The sequence below is a fragment of the Ammospiza nelsoni genome, chromosome 18, assembly GCF_027579445.1.
Source record: "Ammospiza nelsoni isolate bAmmNel1 chromosome 18, bAmmNel1.pri, whole genome shotgun sequence".
Taxonomy (NCBI): domain Eukaryota; kingdom Metazoa; phylum Chordata; class Aves; order Passeriformes; family Passerellidae; genus Ammospiza; species Ammospiza nelsoni.
In genome coordinates this window covers 7,455,374-7,475,077 of record NC_080650.1, presented here as the reverse complement: position 1 = coordinate 7,475,077, position 19,704 = coordinate 7,455,374, and the positions used below count along the sequence as shown (strand labels likewise).

Below are 19,704 nucleotides of genomic sequence, written 5' to 3'. Positions count from 1 at the left end.
TTTTACTTTAATGACACAGTTTACATTTCATAGAATTAAAAATACAAGTACAAAATACATTCACAAAATACATATTCATTAAAGGAAAAAAAAGACTGCAATGAGCTGAACGGGCTACGTACTTCATCAGCATATGGTAGGAGATGCATTTATATCAGATTTTACCTATTTCCTACTCAATGTTTATATTGTCATTTGTTTCACAACAGTTTAAAAATATACTTTAAACTGCAAATAGCAAACAAGATAAATTGAAATAAATACAGAAGAAATATTAAATAACCAATAACCAATTTCTATTTGTGGCCAGCTTGTATTTTGAAATCCAAATTTTAGATCTGATCTATGCCTGTCCAAACTACCAGATGATATTGGTGAGACTGCTCAGACAAGGGACGGTTTGTTTGCAGGGCCTGTTCATTATCCCAGTATTCCATAAAGCATTTTCTCCTTGGGAGCTTTCTGTTTCTGTATAAACTACAGCACGTCTCCGAGACCAGTGTTCTTCCTTCTCTGGAGATGGGGAAGCTGTGGCAGGGACAGTGAGTGACCTCCCAACAGTCCCTAGAACTGGGATTGGAACTCCACTCACTGACTCCAGGCACAGACTGTCCCTTCCCAGGGACACCGAGATTCACGTGCCATGTGGTATTTTAAGAAAAAGCAAGAGGACATTCTGTATCAATTCATTAGATTAAAGCTTTAAATCCTTATTCAGGTCAGAAAAAAATCTTCTCACGGTTAGAAACAAACTGCATTTCAGTAAAGATCATCACATTTGGTAGTTAACATTTTACTTTCTCCAAGAACCCCTTCAGCACTGAAAAGAAAGAAAAGACTTAGTGTGGTGTGCACCACTTTTAAATATATGACTCAAAATAGAAGATCATTAACTATTTTTATGTTATGAAATGTCCTCCAAAATTCAAGCTCAATTACTAATAGTATGTATCATTAGTATGTACATACTAATAGTATGTATCATTTGTCTACTAGGGTTCCTATTCCATACAGCCTAAGTATTTGGATAAGCCAAGTTACTGGACAGCAACTTAGTCCAAGAACTCTAGTAGGGATCACTATAACTCCACTGCAAACAGGAACAACATTTACAAAGCAAATATTATCTCAATATCAAATGAAAAAAAAATGTTTATTTTAACATTTTAGACTAAGCTTACACTTTAGACATAACTGTTCTTTCATGTCAGTTTGATCACATGAATCTACACCTGTTTTCCACAAGCGTGTAGGATGCATTAGTTAAATATGCTCATCTCCAAGCATATGAGCATTTCCTCATATGTTAAACAGTTAAACTGTTAAAATGTGAGGGATATTGATAAAAAACTGATTCCACATTTAACAGGTTGAATACTGATGATGTTTAATTCCCAGTTTCTGGTACTGTTTCCTGTGTCTGTGATGTTCTCACCAGTTAGTTTCTCTATGTTCTAACAAGTAACACTAACTACTATTTAGCAAACGGAGGGAAATTAACCCAAAGTTACAGACTGGAATTGCAGTTTACACATTTAACTTCAAGCTTCACTCCTCTCATCCGCCATAAATTACTCCTGACCAAAAATACAGTGAAAAATGCAACACTGTTTCAGCACATTAGTTTGAAACTTTGAACAATTCTGCCGTACCTGAACTTGAACTCCCAGCCTTTGAATTTGTGCTGAACAGCCCCCATTGTACCGTGCTTTTATGCTGGCAGGAACTGAAGTGTCAATCTTTCGTCAGATAATCAGATTATGTCATGTTCTGACCAAATTCATTAGGAAAACTTTTACCAACCCTATTATCTCAAACCAGAAAATCTAGATCAAAGTATAACCGATTTTACAGCACAATAAAACTGTTATAAATATTTAAACATTAATTAAATGGCTCCTTTTGTTAAAAGTAAATAAATAATTGAAAGCTACCTTTGCTTGTAAGTGCTATCGAATACAACCGCATTTATCACATTTCTAAGAAAATCAGGTTCTATATATGGTGGAGAGTGGGGAAAAAAGCACTTAAAAGTCATTTGAGAAGATGGAGGGTGGCTAGAGTTTTAAATCATTTGCCTAAAGAAAGTCACACTGAATGCTCAATTTGGTGACAAAGCACTAATCCCTGAATGTCTTTGTTAACTCCATTCACATTGGACAATTTTATCTACTTCATGCAAATGTGCTGGATGGACACTACATTCAAAAGGAGAGGAGAAATCCTCTTTAAGAAAATCCATAATACTCAGTAAATGCAATTGTATTGTAATATTTTGTTTTCTTCCTGGAATATGCATGATCTTGTCTCCTAAAAAGGTAAATAACTGTAATTAACTTCAGCAGATGTATTTTCTGCTTGTTGATCAGATATGACATCTGCATAAACCAAACACTGAATGAAAGAGTACTTACTACTTTCCCTTGTCCCAGTTTCAGCTGGATAGCAAGCATGGCATAAGAAGGAATCAAGGAATTCATATTAATATAATTAACAGCAAGGAACCAATCTTAGACTAATCCATGAGCAGAAGCAGTGACAGGACAGTCATCAACACTGATTTTGCATATTTTTCAGTACTACAATCAGATTCTCCATCTGTAACTCAAACTTTAAAAGTATGATAATTTACGGAAAGGAGATTAATTTAGCCATTTTGAGTCAAAGACTTATTTCATAGCTTCATCCCAAATCCTGTATATTGTTAGGATCCCTTTCCCCTTTGAAGACTTAGTGAATGATTGAAGCTTCTACTTTCTGAGAAACAGATAACACAAGACTAGTAATCTGACTCTAAGCCACTGGATAAAGGCAGTTTGTTTCCTCTTAGCCCATCTGTCAACACCTCTTCAGTAATTAGTCCTAATTATTACAAAGGGCTAGCCTCCCATTCGCATTATTAAATCAGAAATAGTATCATAGCCAGGTATCTTTCAACGCCTCCCAGACTGGCGACCTTCGATTTCATTGAATCTTCTATCAGTATCCGCCTTTGGAAGAGCCTCCGCAGTAATTTTAGCATCAGCTTCAAAGATGCAGATCCCACAGTGGAATTCCAGGGATGCATTCATATACACACCCACATCATGTGACAGGAGAGCAAGCAACACAATTGACCTTTGCATTGTTCTCTAAACTCCTGTGATATAAAACACACATTTCTGTTTTACACAATGGAACTGGTTTTTGCCTGCGTGCTTCGAAGTGCTCCTTTGAACTAAATGCTGATAGGAAGAATAGTGAAACCGTGTATAAAGATGAAGGTCAAATCTTTGTTAGGAAAACAATGCATCTGAGACTTTTTTTCAGACCAAGATAAATTTGCAAGGAGTAAACAGTAACTAAAAATATTCATAAATGTATTTAAGTGTGAACATTTAAAAGGCTTCTTTTGTTTATTTTTGCCATATAGCTGAAGTACTTCCCCAGAGAAGTGGAAAACAAAAGGATGATGACATCCAAATTCTCACAGAACCAAAGCTCAATTAGCTGAGGCTTTAGTCAGACTACTTTAAGCTCTTTATTTGCATTAACATTTACTTCATTGAAACAAGAGAAAAGATATTCCTAAGAACCAAACACTCAATTTCTTTTGATCAAAAGCCAAACATGTTTCCCAATTACACACCTGAGACCAGGAGTGAGGAGTTGTTCATGGTGGATTTCTCATCAACAGCAGAGTACCACCAGTTTCCACAGACACAATGAGCCGACCTGAGCTGCACTCAGTTTATGGCTCATCCAAGTATCCCTGCTAAAAGCTTGTGCCCAGAGTACAGGAGCTACACATAATATTCAAAAGTCTCCCTATGAACAAAGCCCATATTGTCTGATTAAAGCAAAGAATGTTTTTGTTAATATGCTTAATGTTATCTGAAAAAAAAAGCATACAGAAGACTTTCTACAGATATCTTTTACAAAAAACCTCCACCCAAACACATGTTAAAGAACTTTTCTGTGTCCTATATTAAAGTAAAATACTGATTTCCGATTTTTACTTTGCAGGTCCCCTCCAAATGCTACAGATGAAATAAAAGAGTGAGCTGCTATGCAAGAAGCAGTAGCCTGAAGCCCATGGGGGAGTTGGGCAGGCACAGAACTGAGTGCTTGGGGAGGATGCTCCAAACGGCAGGGATGCCATACCAGCTCTGAGTGTCACTAAAGCCCAGTGCCTGGAACAGGGACCATGACCCAAATTCTGGGTCCCTGAGCTGTGGATGTGGTTGTCCCCAAGTCCCTGTTGATTCATTGGTTCAGTTGGGCCTACCTGGAACTAGCACAAAGCCATCTCAATAGCACACAGTACTGGAGCATGAAGAAACTACTCAGATGCAGCTCCCTGCATACTTGTCCTGCAAACCTTCCTGCCAGAGCACTCATGGCACCACACAGCCTCACTGCACCTGGATAGCTTTTCTCTTCTGAGATAACCAAAACTCACTGCCAACAAAAATAAACACACAAACTTAAAATTCATTCTCCAAGTTGTACATTTTCCAAACAAATGCCATGTTAGTGACATGCACAGTAACAGGCAGGCATTTGACTATCAATGGATCAGACTTAAAAACACATTAATATTTCGGGTATCAACAATGGAGAATTAACATGCTACCATTTTTTTCTTGATTATTCTTATGAGAATTCAATGCACTAACAATAAAACTCTTTCAAAGCAGAACATAGTGTGGTACTGTATGGCAGAAAAAAATGCCCTGCAAGGTCAGATGACTGGTCCCATCTGGCCTAGTACCTGACTTCCACCAGTGCCATGCTACTTAGAGGTACTGCTTAGGGAAAAGAAGAAGCCTGGATGCTTTAGGGGTCCATTCCTCCTGCCCCCCACACCCCCCATCCACAATGATGTTACAGGGTACACAACTTCACTGTCCATTTGCAGTTCTGTTTTATCTACGAAATTATCTGACCTCTTCTGAACCTGCTGATATCCTTGCCTTTGCTACCTACCATGGCAAAAAATTCACTACCTGGAGTTCCAAAAAATGAAGGACTGCCTTCTTTTCTTCGTTTTAAACCTGATCTCCTACCTTCACTGAGTGCCCTCAAGTTCTTACATTGCAGAATTTGGAGGGCAGCAGTTTCACATCTGGCTTTCTCATCACTTTCATGATTTTGTAAATCTCAACAATAAATATCTGTCTTTCTCTAAACTGAAGAATACCAGACTTCTCAATGTCTCATATGACAGTTGCAGTTCCCCAAATTGTTTCAGTTGCCATTTTCTGGACCATCTGTAACACCAGTAAATCCATCTGGAAAAGCAGAGAACTGAACACAGTACTTCTGATATGAGGCCAATGAGCTTTTCTTAGTAGCACAGTGACATCCTTGATGAGATAAATCTTGACTCATGTCAAAAATCCCAAGTCACTTTCAAAAGAAAAGTTATTACTTTGTACAACAGAGGTAATTCCAGCTAATACACCTGGCACAGGAAGTTATCTTTGTTCTCAATAGTTTGGGATTTCTCCTGCAGAGCAAGCCAACAGAGAAAAGGCTAAGTGTAAGTGTACTGTCCAAGGAGCTACATCCGGAAGAAATAGCATAATATGTGAATAGCACTTCCTGAAACACCTAGACTTCCTGGAATTACCAGTTAAAATCCCAGAGGAATTGATAACATTCTCTGACAACCCAAGCCTAGCAGACTGCTGTCCAACACCACTGTGTGCCTTTCAGGGAAGAATTTTAAAAGTCTTATCTGCTCTACATAAATGCTTGAGAACTCTGGTCCATTTTTATACCTATATGCCCTGTAGCTTCCCTTGCTGATGTGGGCCAAAATCCCTCTTATCAATCATGCTAGGAGCTGCTTCTCTCCATTCTCAGCTACATCCATTTAAATGGTATATTCTACAGTACAACAAATCCTTCCCTATTCTAAGTTTACTTTGTATTAAGCAGAAATCTTGAAGTGGCAATGGGTTGCATTGGTTTTCATTTAATGTCATTAACTTCCATGGAAATGTTTGGCTCAAAGAGAGGCAGCAACTATAAAAGCATATGTGCATTTGTGCACAATGTAATCTCAAATGAAAACAGAAATCAGAGTCCAGCAGCAGGAACAAAAGGAAATATATCTTTGTTCCAGCTGCATGAGCCACCCAAGCACTGAGGAGAACAGTGCTGACATGTCCCTGAGACTGTGTGTGACACCACTGCAACAGAACCACAACCCTGCCTCGGCCTCACTTTGGCCACCACGTGCCCAAGTCAAACTGGCAATGAGCTGGATGGATCCCAGGGCATTTTCCTGGCAGTTTTGCTCAAGAGCAGAGAGAAAGATGAGGCCCCATGTCCCAGTGCGGTCCTCACAAGAAGAACGAGGTCTGGGCTTCACGACATGCTTAGCAAACAACTTCTGCAAAGCATATACTCATTTTTAGATACTGCAAATTAAAATGTTTTATAGGAATGCACTTCTGCAGTTTCCTCAGTTGCCTCTAAGGTTCAAAATACTTACAAACATCACTATTTACACAAAGGTAGTACACTAAACTAACACTGATTTTAAAGAGATTCCTCGCACAGTGAAGATGTTCAAACACATCGTCAATGGCTGTGGCATATTAACTCACCAACTGACTTCAGCTCTCTCAGAAGAGAAAAGTCTTCATTAGAATGTGTTTTGTATAAAACCAGGCTACAGTTTAACCTGCAAAGGCTCTGGTATGTTCCTTTCTCAAATCTGCAAGTACTAGTTTCACGGAAGAAGTCTGTGCCAAAGTATATTATACCTACTATGGCAATAAATTCTTCATGGATGAGGTTTTACACATAAATTACCTTCATTTGCAGTCTCTGAATGCTCTTCTAAATTTTATGGGATAATATGAATTATGAGCACCCATGTATTTCTTGTAGCTATATTGTGAGACATATTTTTTCTACTAGTTGCAAAACATTATGCAAGTGAGTTATACTGTACACCTCTCTCCCTCCACCCTCACTGAACAAATGTGATAACACAAACCAGTCAGTTGCTTATGAGAAGTGTTTGGTATGGTATAAAGATACGTATGTATTAGTTAGTCTAACTAGGATTAAATGCAAATCACATGATTAAACAAAAGCACTAAATATATCAGAAAGGTTTTTCCTATATAATCTTAGGTTTCTTAACCTTGGTTATTTCTTGGTTTAGTTATTGGGGACATTTATGGTTTGGCAAAATAACTGTTTTTAAATAAACTGTACATTTAAAAAGGACAATTTATATTTATTTCAAGTTACCACTGTAATTTTTACAAAACTTGGCAGGGTTTCAGTGGCTGGGCTTTAGGTATTTTGCTGGTTCTGCTGGATTTCTAAAACCCTAGAGAACTGGGAATGGAAGAGTCTGTTCACTGTTATTATAAGTCTCTAAGAAACACTGTTGGTGACCCACTGGAATCTAAATCCTAGCCATTCTTCATATATCTGTTGAAGACTGGGGGCTTTGGACTCAGTTCACACACAACATTTGCCTCAGAAGCAAGGTTCCAGGTTTCCACAGGAGCTCTAATTTCACAAATCACTAGAAACATGAACTGGCAAACAGTACCTAGACCCCAATTCTACAAACTGCTCTAACCCCACTATCTGAAACAGCTTAGTAGTTTCAATGGTGTCATAGGAACAGGTCCAGGATCAGTCATTGTTCCCAAAGGACCCATCACTGGTCAGTTGTAGTGAACAGCACCCACTCCCAGCCACCGAAGCTGAGGCCAAAGCCAGCAGGAACGGAACGTGCTGTGGGAACACTTGCCCTGCTCCCACGACAGCCGGCGAAGGATCAGGCACGAAGGCTCATAACAAGATCAGACAAAAGAGAAAACACTGAATCATGTTAAAGTAATTACCAGAAAATAAGACTTCTGCAAAATATTTGCAATCAGCTCGCTGGAGCCTTCAGGCTCAGTCTTGCACTGGGCTGCCTGTAGCAGCAGCACCCCAGGAGGCGCTCCAGGAAGAACGGGTGACTCAGGCGCAGTTCCTCCCTGGCTCCTTCCTCCGCATGCACCACAAACAACTGCAGCCTGTCCCACCGCAGCGCTGCCACCGGGAGCAGCCTGACAGCACAGACAGACAGACAGACAGACAGACGGCCCTGCTCCCCTCTGCCTGCCCTGCTGCTGGGACAGTCAGGGCACACAGACCCCACTGGCTCTTCATCCCAGTGTCTCTCCTGTCCCATCTCCCCACACCCAAAGCTGCTGTCTGAAGCGGCCATATGGGACACATTTACTTCTCACTGCTGCCCTGGGGTGCTACTAGGAACAGGAACAATCCAGCAATGGAGATAGCATCAGCATGGAAGAGAAGAGAATCCTAGTTAGGAAGAACATATGTCGTCACTAGATAATGATAACCACATTTAATGGGCACAAGCATGAAGGCATGAATTTCAGAGATTTCCCCCTTGTTTTAAAAAGTAGGGGCTTATTATAAAAATGCCCAATTACACCATCAGGCACAATACAATATTTATGATTAAAAATCACTATAATTAAATGCTAAGTGCTGATTTCAATTATTTAGCAGTGGAGCAATAAAATTAGCAAATACCTTTAAAATGTTATTTTCATAGACAAAAAGCAGAATACAAAAGTAGCTAAAAGATTACCTGTTAGGACCTTAGACATCCCATAGTAAGATTTAGGCTGCAAGGATTCTCAGATCCATTTTTCTGTGCAAGCTTACAATGAAGCTAGTACATGAGAAAAGAGTGAATTCCTGCCCTGACTGGGTTACTTACCATATCACCTTAGAACTAGACACTTAGGAAAAACAAAGGCATATATAGTGGCTAAAATTAGTGAAGATCTGAAGCAGTGAGGCAGTTCAATCCACAGGAGCCATGTCTGCACATGTCCCTCCACTGAAGGACCTAGGCTGTGTTCATTAGTGTTGGAAAACCTTGGAAGATTATATTAAAAATATATTTAAAATTGAAAAAAATAGTTCCAAAACATAATGTTTCTTGAGAAATAGCATTCAATCACTAGAAATCAAGGGCATTCCCAGTAGATAGTCTAAATAATCTACCTGTCATAGACAGCAGAAAAAAGGCTTCCACATTAAATATTATTAATTCTGTTCTGGGGCTAAGTAAGACTCCTGAATAATTGGTGATAAAAACAACCAGCAAGCAGGAGTGAAGCTGTGGCAAACCAGGTGCTGTGCTGTCCTGACCAGGGACAGGACTCTGTCAGTCAGTGATATCAGAGTGGCTGTGCCACCTTCCTTTCTTTTTGGTGTAACTGATGTTACATCAAGGAAAGAACTCCAGCACATCTCCAAATTTGCAAGACTCAAGTGCTGTCATGTGCCAGATTCACCATTACAGGGCAAAATAATGGATGGATGTGGAGCTTCTAGACTGCCTTCACTCCAGCTGTTACCTTGCAGAAGTTGGGATAGATGATACTCAAAAATTCTTCACATTTGGTATTACACTGAGCATTCTTCTGTCAAAAAAAAAAAAAAAAAAAAAGCAGCCCACTTCCATTCATGTTTCTGACAAACTTTTGCTTTTCTTGATAGATTTTCAGCTAAAGCAAATACTGAGTTAGAGATTTCCAGTTCAACCGAAATGTCCTATAAACTAAATACAGCTAATTATTCCTTGCTTCCTTACATCCTTCTTGTTTACCAAGAACAGAACTTGAAGAACACATTTTAAGGCAAGAACAATAAGCAATCCCAACCCCACAGTTCCATTTTTATTGCAAATAAAACAACCCTGAAGGTCTTCCATTAGCTTCAGAGGCTGGGAAGGAGTGGGAAGAATGATGTGTTACACTACAGTGGAGGAAGTACACACGCCAGCTGGAAAAATGGACTATAAAAAGCTTTTCTTACACAAACATGAGGAAGCAACCAACACCCTCAATTGTTGAAGTGAAAGCAGGGAGGCCTAAACACACTACTAGAAAAAAATTAAATTAAAAAAGTTCTGCAGTGTGTCACATATTCCCAATTACTCTCGGATTTGAGAGCCTGGGTCGATAAGGTCCGACTGCTACCAAGAGCAAAAGAGCACAAATGCTGTGGAGCTGGGGCAGGCTGGGGACCCTGCTCACGCTGTACCTTGGTTTTTTGGCACAGCACCGTGGACTCTCTCCCTCTCTGCAACCTACTGCAAGTTGGGTGAGGAGCCCTCTGCCCCTGCAACAAAGGATCAGAGTGCAAAACCAGGCCACAGAGCTGCACTGCAGGAAAGGTGGTGCCACCAGGGCAACACTTCTGCTCCAAGGGCCTTCCCTAACCAGCAGCACCCCCAGCTGCATCTCAGGAACACGTCCCCTCCAGTCACCACAGGAGCGTGGTTCACCCAGCTCAGAACCAGAGCAGGAATTCCAGGTACAGCTTCAGAAGGTGAAAGAGGCTCATTACAGAAAAGCAGATTTATTAGAACAAAGAGCTAAATACTGGCAGGACAGAGATGCAAATTCTAACAAGGCAGACTGAGCAAAAAGGAGGTGGACAACAGTGAAGTTGGCCACACTGACTTTAAATCCTTTGGAGAGATTCCTTCCTGGCCCTCTGCACTGGGCAACACTCATTTGGAACAGCCATCCCCAGTACAGGCTCATGCACTTCCATGCCCAAAGAAACAGTCCCATACACAGTATTCTGATCCCTGGCAGCATAAAGCCTCTGAGAGGTACAACCGAAAGAGAGCTCCCACAATGATCTACTGCCACTTCAGTGGTCTCCTATTTTTCCATTAAGGTCATTTCCCTTGTCCATGAACATATATTGACTCATGGTATTTAGCAAAGTCAGAACCCTCTAGTTACAGAGCTTGAACTTGTCAACAATTATTTAGTGAGTGTAATGGAGCTAGGTCAGAACGCAGACACCCAATCCAGTGATTCTACCAGTCCTTACAAAGCATTCCTTCCCCAGCAGCCACTGTGTGAAAGGACATTAAAGGTCGAGGTTTGGGTGTGCAATGAACCTGTAGCTTCAAACTGATTTCACTTAGAAATTTCTTATGTGGTTTGGGTATGTACCACTTGTAAATGACTACAAATCAAAACCAGAGATGCCATCACACAATATTCAAGTGGAAGCAGATAGACAACATTCTCTCCTGCCCCCAGAACACAAATTTTTTGAAAATAACAAGAAACACACTAAACACTTGGACAACACAGACCTACCAATCTGGGACAGAACTGCAGTCTTCTTCCCCTGCTGCTTACTTAGGGAAGGTGTTATCATTGCTGTGCCCAGAACACACGGACAGCAGCACAGCTTAGCACTTCAAACACCAGAGAGCCAACACAGGAGAAACCAGCCTGCTTTGTCCCTGGCATTAATGGTCAATGCCAAACAGGAATCTGGACTCTTGAACATGTTTTCTTAATTCTGCAGAAGGCACATGAAGGAGTTCTGATAGGCCATTCTCCCCCTGATCTCAAAGTGAGAATCCATGGCTTTACAGAGCTCTGCTCAGACATGGCTCTGAGGAACCTCATTCCTGCATGGCTCCTGTTCTCCCACCTTTATGTCTGTGCTCACTTTATCTCATTGTCTGGGTGTGTTTGTGGTTTGCTGCTGTTGTTTTTTTCACATTAAGTGTGTCCATGGGTCTTTCCACAGCTCACACTGTGTACACTTAAAGTCCCTGATAAATCTTGTTGGCAGCTCTATTTTTCCCACCTTCTAACACTGACTAGGACAGTTCTTCTCTTAAATAGTCTCACTGCTTTCTCACAGCAAAACTGGCACTGTGGACTGCCAACTGACTCCTAATACTTTATTTCTATTTCTGTGCACAGCATCATATAATTCTACAACGTGAATTAAGAAAAAAATAATCCTCAAATCTTAGATAATTCTCATTTTTCTAGAGGTCAAGAAGTTCCTTTTTTGATATTCAAACTCTGTCAGTGATAGAAACTTGCATTTTAACAAGAGGCAAGCAGAAATTTCTCATCAAGTGAACACGTTGTGCTCTGCTTCTGGGCACACATGACAGTGTCTTTTTCGCATCACACCTACTCTACTAAATATACAAAACACTGTGCAAGTGATAGTTTTGTCAGCCACCAGCTAATCAAATGAAAAATTATTAGGCTTAGAAAAATAATAAAAGCAGAAGCCAGCTGTGCATTTGCTGGATGAAAATCCCAGTGTCTCCCATGTTAGCTCATGTGTATTTCAATTTCTGGGAAGAAAATAATGGGAGTTTCTCCACCCTTTCTCATGTGAGCCATAAAACAGATTTATTACCTAGGATATATTCTGTGTTTTCTCCTGAGGAAAAAAGAAAGTGGTGGAACAAGTTCATTTTTTTCCCTTCTAAAACAAGGATTTTCTTTATCATAAACACAGAGCTTAATTTTGGTATCATATGGCCCTTCTATTTAATGCTCTGGTCACACTTTTTGCCTTCCTAAATCTTGAATTGTTGCATTTTCATTTCAGTGGGGAATCTACAGCTGCTCCAGCTGTTTGAGTGTGAAAAATCTGTCCTAAGAATCCTATCTGGTGTTTTAGAGCAAAATCCTTCCCTCCCCTACATCAAAGAAATTTAGCATCTACTGAAAACCTATGGAATAACTAAAACAAAGAAAAAAAGAAAAGCTAAACATTAGTCTGTTTCATTAGTCTGAAACATTAGTTTCTTTTTCAAATAGTTCTTGCTCCACTTTACCTTACACTCAGCTGTCACCCAGCGGCTCTGGGAAACTCAGGCTGCAGACCCAGAGGTTTAGGACAGGGTTGCATCTCATCTGGGAAGGTTATCCTGTACAAACAACTATTTTTTTACTGTAATGGTCACCTTATGACCTTTAAAAATAAATCATGAGAAAGAAGATTTGCTGACTAAAAGATTTTTTTTTCTCCTAAAACTCTTAATTTGCTCCCAGTATCATGTTACGGTTCTAAAGACGTGTGCTGGTAAATCCATTCACAGAAAAGGTGACTTCCTCTGCAGCTTTCGCTTTGAGATGCAGAAGAGATGATTCCTATTTCAAACACTCCTGAATCATGATATAGCCTGGATCCTCCAGTTTAGAGCTCTGGCAGCTTTCAAGCTAAGATGTCCCTTTTTCAAATGACATCCAGTAACATGGCTTTTTGAAGTAAATCTGTTGACTCTGGTATTTGTAGCCTAAATGTGTTCTGCAGTCTCCCAGGGCTAACCAGCACCTCTTGTTTCATGAGTCACTTTCCTCAGCACGGCCAACCCGACATCTCAAAGTTTCAGTTCTTTCAAATAATCCCATGATCTATGAGCGTTTACACCAAGTCATAAATGCCAGTGAGACAATTTTTGAAATGATGAGCATTAGCTGCATATAATTAAAATGTACCATAGGAAGTGCATTCATTACAGTTGTGAAATTATTTATTGCTTATGAAAATTTAAAAAAAAAATGCACTTTTAATGAGATGACTGTGCCAGCACAGAGCTCAAAAGAAGCTGGCTTGCTTAGGCAAAAAATTGTGCAGGTTTTTATTGAAGATTTGTTTAATTCTCATGGTTTTGTGATCACTTACACTGCTCCACAGAGACCAGTAATCTGGAAACTAAAACTCCAGTAGCTGAAGAGTTTTCAACCTATTACTAATTTGAAATCCTTCATTTGTACCACCAAGTATATTTTAGTGCAGTCAAACTGCATTCTAACAAAGAGCATAAATGCATCCCCACAGACATTCTGGGAGGGAAAACACTATTATTGCCATTAGACACCTTTTTCCTTTATAAAAACATACAAACACAACAAACATGTAATACTGTGTTGAGATTCCAAGTTTGTACAGAAGTATCAGCTCTACAACTCAAAAAGGGTATCCAAAAAGCAAAGTTCAATCTTTTTTTAATCAAGTTTGTCTCCATAAAGCCAGAAATAGCACTAGTATGCATCTATAATCCAGCTGCAACAAGACAATTTATTACAGAAGAGCAGTTATAGTAGCTATTTTTTCCCAATGAAGACAGTGCTTCATAGAATATCATTTTAAAAAATCAGAATCTTCAGGGTTAAATTTCCCATCTAAGCTAATTAGCAATGTCTGGTTTACAGTTACTACTGATCCAATGAAACAGTACATTGTTATGGCTGAGCTTGTAGAGAAATAGTACTCAAATTAAAAATAAGACCTATACAAACACAAAGCATAATACAGCCTGATGTACTTCGTGGTAGAGAGCCAAAAAACTGTGTCTCTTTAGAATGTAATAACATATACGGGTCAGTAATTCAGCAGTTCTTTGCAAAAAGAAACTCACAGTATTCTAAAATATTCAGAAAAGGCGTAAACGTACTTAGTCAACACATCTGCTCCTTAAATACCTTACAATTCCAACATCATAATTCCAGTGCTTAAAAATAAGTCTCCACACCAATTAACCAAAATCAGACAATCTATCTGATATTAGAAACAGGCATCTATTCCAGTGCATGCACCAACATAATTTCCATCTGCAGAATCTTTATAACTGATATCACACATCCAAGCCAGAATAAACAGAGTTAGACTTGCTGATCACAGGATATTTTTAAAACAAGAAAAAACTAGTTTACCTGTAAATCAATGGAAACATTAATAGGTTTCATTAAAAAACAAGAAGTTGCTCCAGTAGCTTTTAAAAAATCTAGTAATTTAGTTACAAATAAATTTTTAAGGATTCCTTACACTTCCTGTCACTTAGGCTGACAGGACACATTTTTAATGACATTTCCCAGTCACAGAGCCCTCTCTAAAAGCCTCACAGAAATGCTGCTAAAATTGGGGGTTTCTGGAAGGAGCTTCAGAAGGATGAGACTGTACTAAAAACTGTGGCAAAATGCTCCTCAAAACAATTCCCAGAGGAAAAAGTTACATACATATTTCCATCCCGTGTGGTCTGTATTTTCCAGAGTACACACCATGCTTGCTTTTCACCTTTTTCATTACAAAATAAAGCCGCTGAATCTGGAACCGGGATTGTTTCCTACTCTAAACTGGCATTTAAAGGAGTTGTAGAAGGCAGTTTCGCTATTTTAAACAACCAGCACTACTGAGGAGAAAAACACAGCAAAAGAAGCCCATGCCGGAGGTCGGTCCCCCGCAGTGTCCCTCGGGCGCTGCGGGACGCGCTGGGCACACCGCGGCCGCCGGGGACGGGCGCTGCCCAACGCGGGCCCGCGCTGCCGCCAGAGGGAGCCAGGGAGCGAGCCCAGACCCGGCCCATCAGAGCCAGAGCTCCGACCAGTTGATAAATACAACATTATTTTTCACATTACCATACTGTACTTAACAACAGTATGTTTTCTCTTGTAAATGCTTCCAACTGAAAGGTACTAAAGCACTTTTAGGTGTTACGGAGGACTGCCACTACTCTTTTGCAAATGGTGGGGAGAGACCCACCTGAGGCTGAGCCTTCCTTCGACAGAACCGCCTTCAGTACTCAGCCAATGCTGTTCCTGCCTTACCTCCGTCTGCTCAAGCAGTGTAGTGTCGCTTAAATACCTAAAATACCTATTTCTGTCGGTCACAAAAATACTGGAATTATTATAGGGAGTTGTAAAATTCAGTAAAGTAGAACTGTGAGCTCCATTGCCGCTGATATTGATGTCTGATGGGGTGTATCCTGACCTCAAGGCACACACACACTGTATCACCGCTGCCAGAGGAGCTCCTGCGCGGCCTGTCCAGGCAAACTGCTGCGGAGCATCAAGGAGATGCAGGCCGTAATCAAATATCACTTTTTTCTAACAGGTGCCTCACGTCAGCCACAGATACAACACCTCCCTCACCGTGCTGGCCTCTTCCCACCCCTGATGGAGCGGGGCTGTGTGAGGCTCAGCAGGGCCGTGCAAGGCTCTGAGGGGCCGTGAGCGGCTCTGAGAGGCCATGAGTGGGTATGAGGGGCCGTGCGGGGCTCTGAGGGGCCGTGCGGGGCCCCAAGTGCCTCTGAGGGGCCGTGTGGGGCTCTGCGGGGCCGTGCGGAGCTGTGAGGAGCCCTCAGGTGCCGCGCGCCGCGGGCGGCGGTGACGTTGTCTCCGTCGCGCGCCCCGCACGCGGCGGCCGAGCCTCCAGGAGCTCGTTGCCCTGGCGACGCCCCACGCGTGCGCACAGCACCGCCGCCTCCTCCGGCCCGTGAGGCGGCGCCGCGCCGGTGACAGCGCAGCCCTCTTGGCCTGATCCGACCCCACCGCCACCCCCGCGGCCGAGCGCGGGGTTCCCCCATCCTCCCTTCCCTCGCTCACCGAGAACTCTTCCGCCCGGCGGGGCGGGTGCGTGGTAGCGATTATTCGGCGATCCCCGCGGGAACCAGGCGGATACGGAGGAATGCCGAACCCCGCGCGTGACGTCACGGGCCGGCGGGAGGCGCGCACGCGCTGTCGGTCTGGTGGCCGCTGGCCCCGGCGGGCCGGGACCGAGCGCGGCTCAGCTCGGGAGGCTCGGTCAGGGGCTCCCCCAGCGCCGGCACCGGCCGGCAGCGCAGCCCTGCCCCGCTCCGAGGGTCCTGCGAGGGGCCTGGCGCCTGCCCGCTTCCTCACGCTCCGTAACCGGAAGGACCCGGCCTTCACCGGGAGCCCGAGCGTGTCACTGCCCCGTGGAGCCCGGGAAGGGCCACCCCGCGCGGTGGGGCCGGGCTGTCGCTGCCACCAGCCCGTGTGTGGCTCGGGCGATTGCCCCCAGCTGGCTGGGAAGGCGGATCAGTGGCTGTGGTTCGGGCTCTCTGCTGGCACAGCATCCATTTATCAGGTGCTCTGCCGTGCTTGCGGTTAGCGCGTTCCTGAAGTCATTTGTGTCCTCCAGGAGCCACTGTGAACTTGGATTTGTTGGGGGATAAAACCCTGTTCTTTCAGTTCAACACAGCCATACAAAGTTTGCCAGGTCCCGCAGGAGAGCTTCCTTGGAGAAAAAAAGTTGCCTCCTGAAATGGTTCCCAATGGAAGTTACTAGTTAGGTGTCACAACTGAACTGAATCAGGCAGCAGTTAAATAACCAGTGTGTACTGTTGGAACAGAACTGCTGTGGGGTTGGAATTGTACCCGGCTCCTGTAGCCATGCACCCCAGCAGGACGTTGGGAAGCGCAGTGCAGAGTGTGCAGTGGCAGCACTGCAGAGAGATGGACTCGTCCCCCTTTCACAGGCCCCTGTTACTCTCCAGCCACACTGAGACCTGCTCAAGGAAAGCAAATAAACTATCACTTGTTTGTGTCACCTGCCTAGGAGTTAAAAGCTGTATCATTTATGTAGTTTTTCAGGAAGCTGTCCTGCTCTAGTTCCAGCTAGAAAGCTTGGTAGCTCATAAAACATGCTTTTCAGTTTTCCTACCGTTTTTGCCTATGGAGCCAGAGTCTTTCAAAGTAAATTAAATCTAGTGCTGTTAAATGAGTGCTGTTCTATTCTGTTCCACTTCTATTGATGCAAACAAAGGCATGGAGACTTCTTGTGAGTTTGGGAAGGTAAATCTGGAGCTTGCTTTTCTACCCATATCAAATTTCTCATCAGTAGGAACACTGATTCCTAAATCCTTGCTCTAAAGGGCTTTAAATGGCATTTGGTGGTTATGAGAACACAGTGCACTGAGGAGGTTATGCCTCTCATTAGGAGGAATGTCCTGAGCACAGATAAGTACATTCTGTACTGTATAATGCACAAATACAGCCCCATATTTCCCAATATGTTTTGCTGAAATTATTGGAATTAAGAGATTTAGAGCAGCAGATCATTGCTATAAATTGTTATGTATAATGGAACCACATGTGCAGTATACTTCAGGTCTTTAATTTGTTAGGGGCTAAATGTTTACTAGACTATGGCACAGTTACTATTCCCTACAGTCGCCTTGAAAATGAAATACCCCTTTAACAATGCAAAGATAATGAGCTGTACTGTAAGATAAGGTGGTTACCAGAATTCAGGAATGACAGAATCCAATTAATTTAACATGAGTTAATGCAAGATCAAATTTACTACAGTTGGATGCAGTTTGTAATTGAAAGTTCCATTACAGCATGTTTTTACATGTTATCTCCTATCAGAAGAGATCTCAAAAGAGCAAATCCTCTATTTTGAACCGCAGCAATGTGTTTAAAATATCATAAATAACTCTTTCCTTACAGGTTTGCTGTGAGGAACTTCAGGTCCCAAGAGCCCAGTTGTGCACAAGGGGCTGTGCTCTTGCTCTTTCTCACAAGGGACTGAGCTTAAAGAGAAACCTAGGTTTCGTCTTTGACTGCTTTGTTGGGCAGCCCTTCCCTTGTTACTTGTTCATCCCTTTTCCTATTTTCCAGTCTTCTGAGTGATCACCCCTCTTTGTTTTTTGGGTGGGAGGGGTGAAATCAGCCCTCTAGTCAAATAAACCTTTCAACCTCCTAACTTCAAAATAAACACTTTTATTGTGGACAGTCCAAGCTCCTTAGGCAAAGCTTTAGGTCTCAAATCCAAAAGATACGCTGTGTCCTTTTAATAAATTCATAGTGGAAACTCACTATTTGCCCATTCCTGTGGTGTTATGGAGGTTTTCAATGATTCTGGTTTAGGTTTCGGGATTAGGTGAAACCAGAGTGCCTTAAACCTCTTTAGAGGTTTGGGATTAGGTCTGCATCAGGCCTAATATAGCCTTTCTGTGCAAGGCTAAATTAAATGGCAGGAGTATTTGTTGTGCACTGATTCACAGGTGTTTGGCAAAATACCAGAAAACATAAAGAAACCACTGGAAGAATCATGAAGGCAAAGCCATGGAAACATGAGTATTAGCTAAGTACTGAGGTATCACTTGCAACTGTGGGGTCTTTCAGACTGCTTTTAAGTGATTTTAAGCATGGATATAATTTTTATGTGTCTCTTTCACATGAATGCGAGTAAATTGAAGATCTGTCGTGCAAATGGATCGTGGATTTTATTTGGGTATTACATTCTGGTAATTTCTGCCTGTTTTATAGCAAATGTATATTAAAGTTTGTCAAACAGCTGATATCACTGAAACTCTATTGTTTTATTGTACACATAAATTCTACTCCTCCTCTGGAGCATGCATTGGCCTGACAGAATATGCTAGGTCACGAGGAGAAAAATGCAATAGATTTATGCCTACCATTAAAACACTGGCCTGTCTGGCCCAGGAGGCAGAGGCATTTGCCTCACTGATGACCGTGGGCTAACTGGAGGAATTAATTTCATTGTTTAGGCTGTCTACTGTGAGGCTTTTCAGCACTTTTCACTCCCTTTGTCTCTGGTAGGGCAATTTCTCCTCTATGTGCTCAGTTCTGTAGTTTGTAACACAGGCAAGGCCTGACCCCCTGGCCATCCCCTGGGGTACTGTGTGAGCTAAGCAGGTTGCATCAAGCAGAAGTGCAACTCATTGCTGCAGGATCTCTGCAAGCTGCAGCAGCTGGTTTGGCTGCATTTGTAGGGAAAAGCTGATGCCTGGCTCCGCAAAGCCCGAGCCTGGCATCAACAGAAGCCAGGGATGGGGAGGCAAAGCACAGTGCCCAGTAGTTCAGCTCCTACAGCTGCCCTAAATCAGCCCTTATCTGAGCATAACTATCTCCTCACACTAAAGTATTCCCTTCACAGATTTTGTGCCTGCCAGCCCTTTTTTTGAAAAGGATAGTTTGACTGCATTTATCTGCCCAGAAACAGATTTTAACTTCACTTGTAGACTTGCCTGTATTTAGAAAGTTAACTAGATCTCAAGAATTGCAGGGCTTCTCTGCAGGTTTCTGCCATACCAAC

At 42.2% G+C, this 19,704-nt stretch overlaps 1 protein-coding gene across 2 annotated transcripts in view; it reads right to left on the bottom strand.

Annotated features, from left to right (window-relative positions):
* GNB1L (G protein subunit beta 1 like) overlaps positions 1 to 16,303 on the bottom strand; it is a 47,535-nt gene extending 31,232 nt beyond the window's left edge. Inside the window, exon 1 of one of the 2 annotated variants that reach the window (XM_059485173.1) lies at positions 16,221 to 16,303. The gene's annotated coding sequence lies outside the window, so the exon portion shown is untranslated. Of the gene's footprint in view, positions 1 to 15,606; positions 15,667 to 16,220 lie in introns of those variants that run through there. The other variant, XM_059485174.1, reaches the window with a different exon arrangement.
* Positions 16,304 to 19,704: the final 3,401 nt, after the last annotated feature.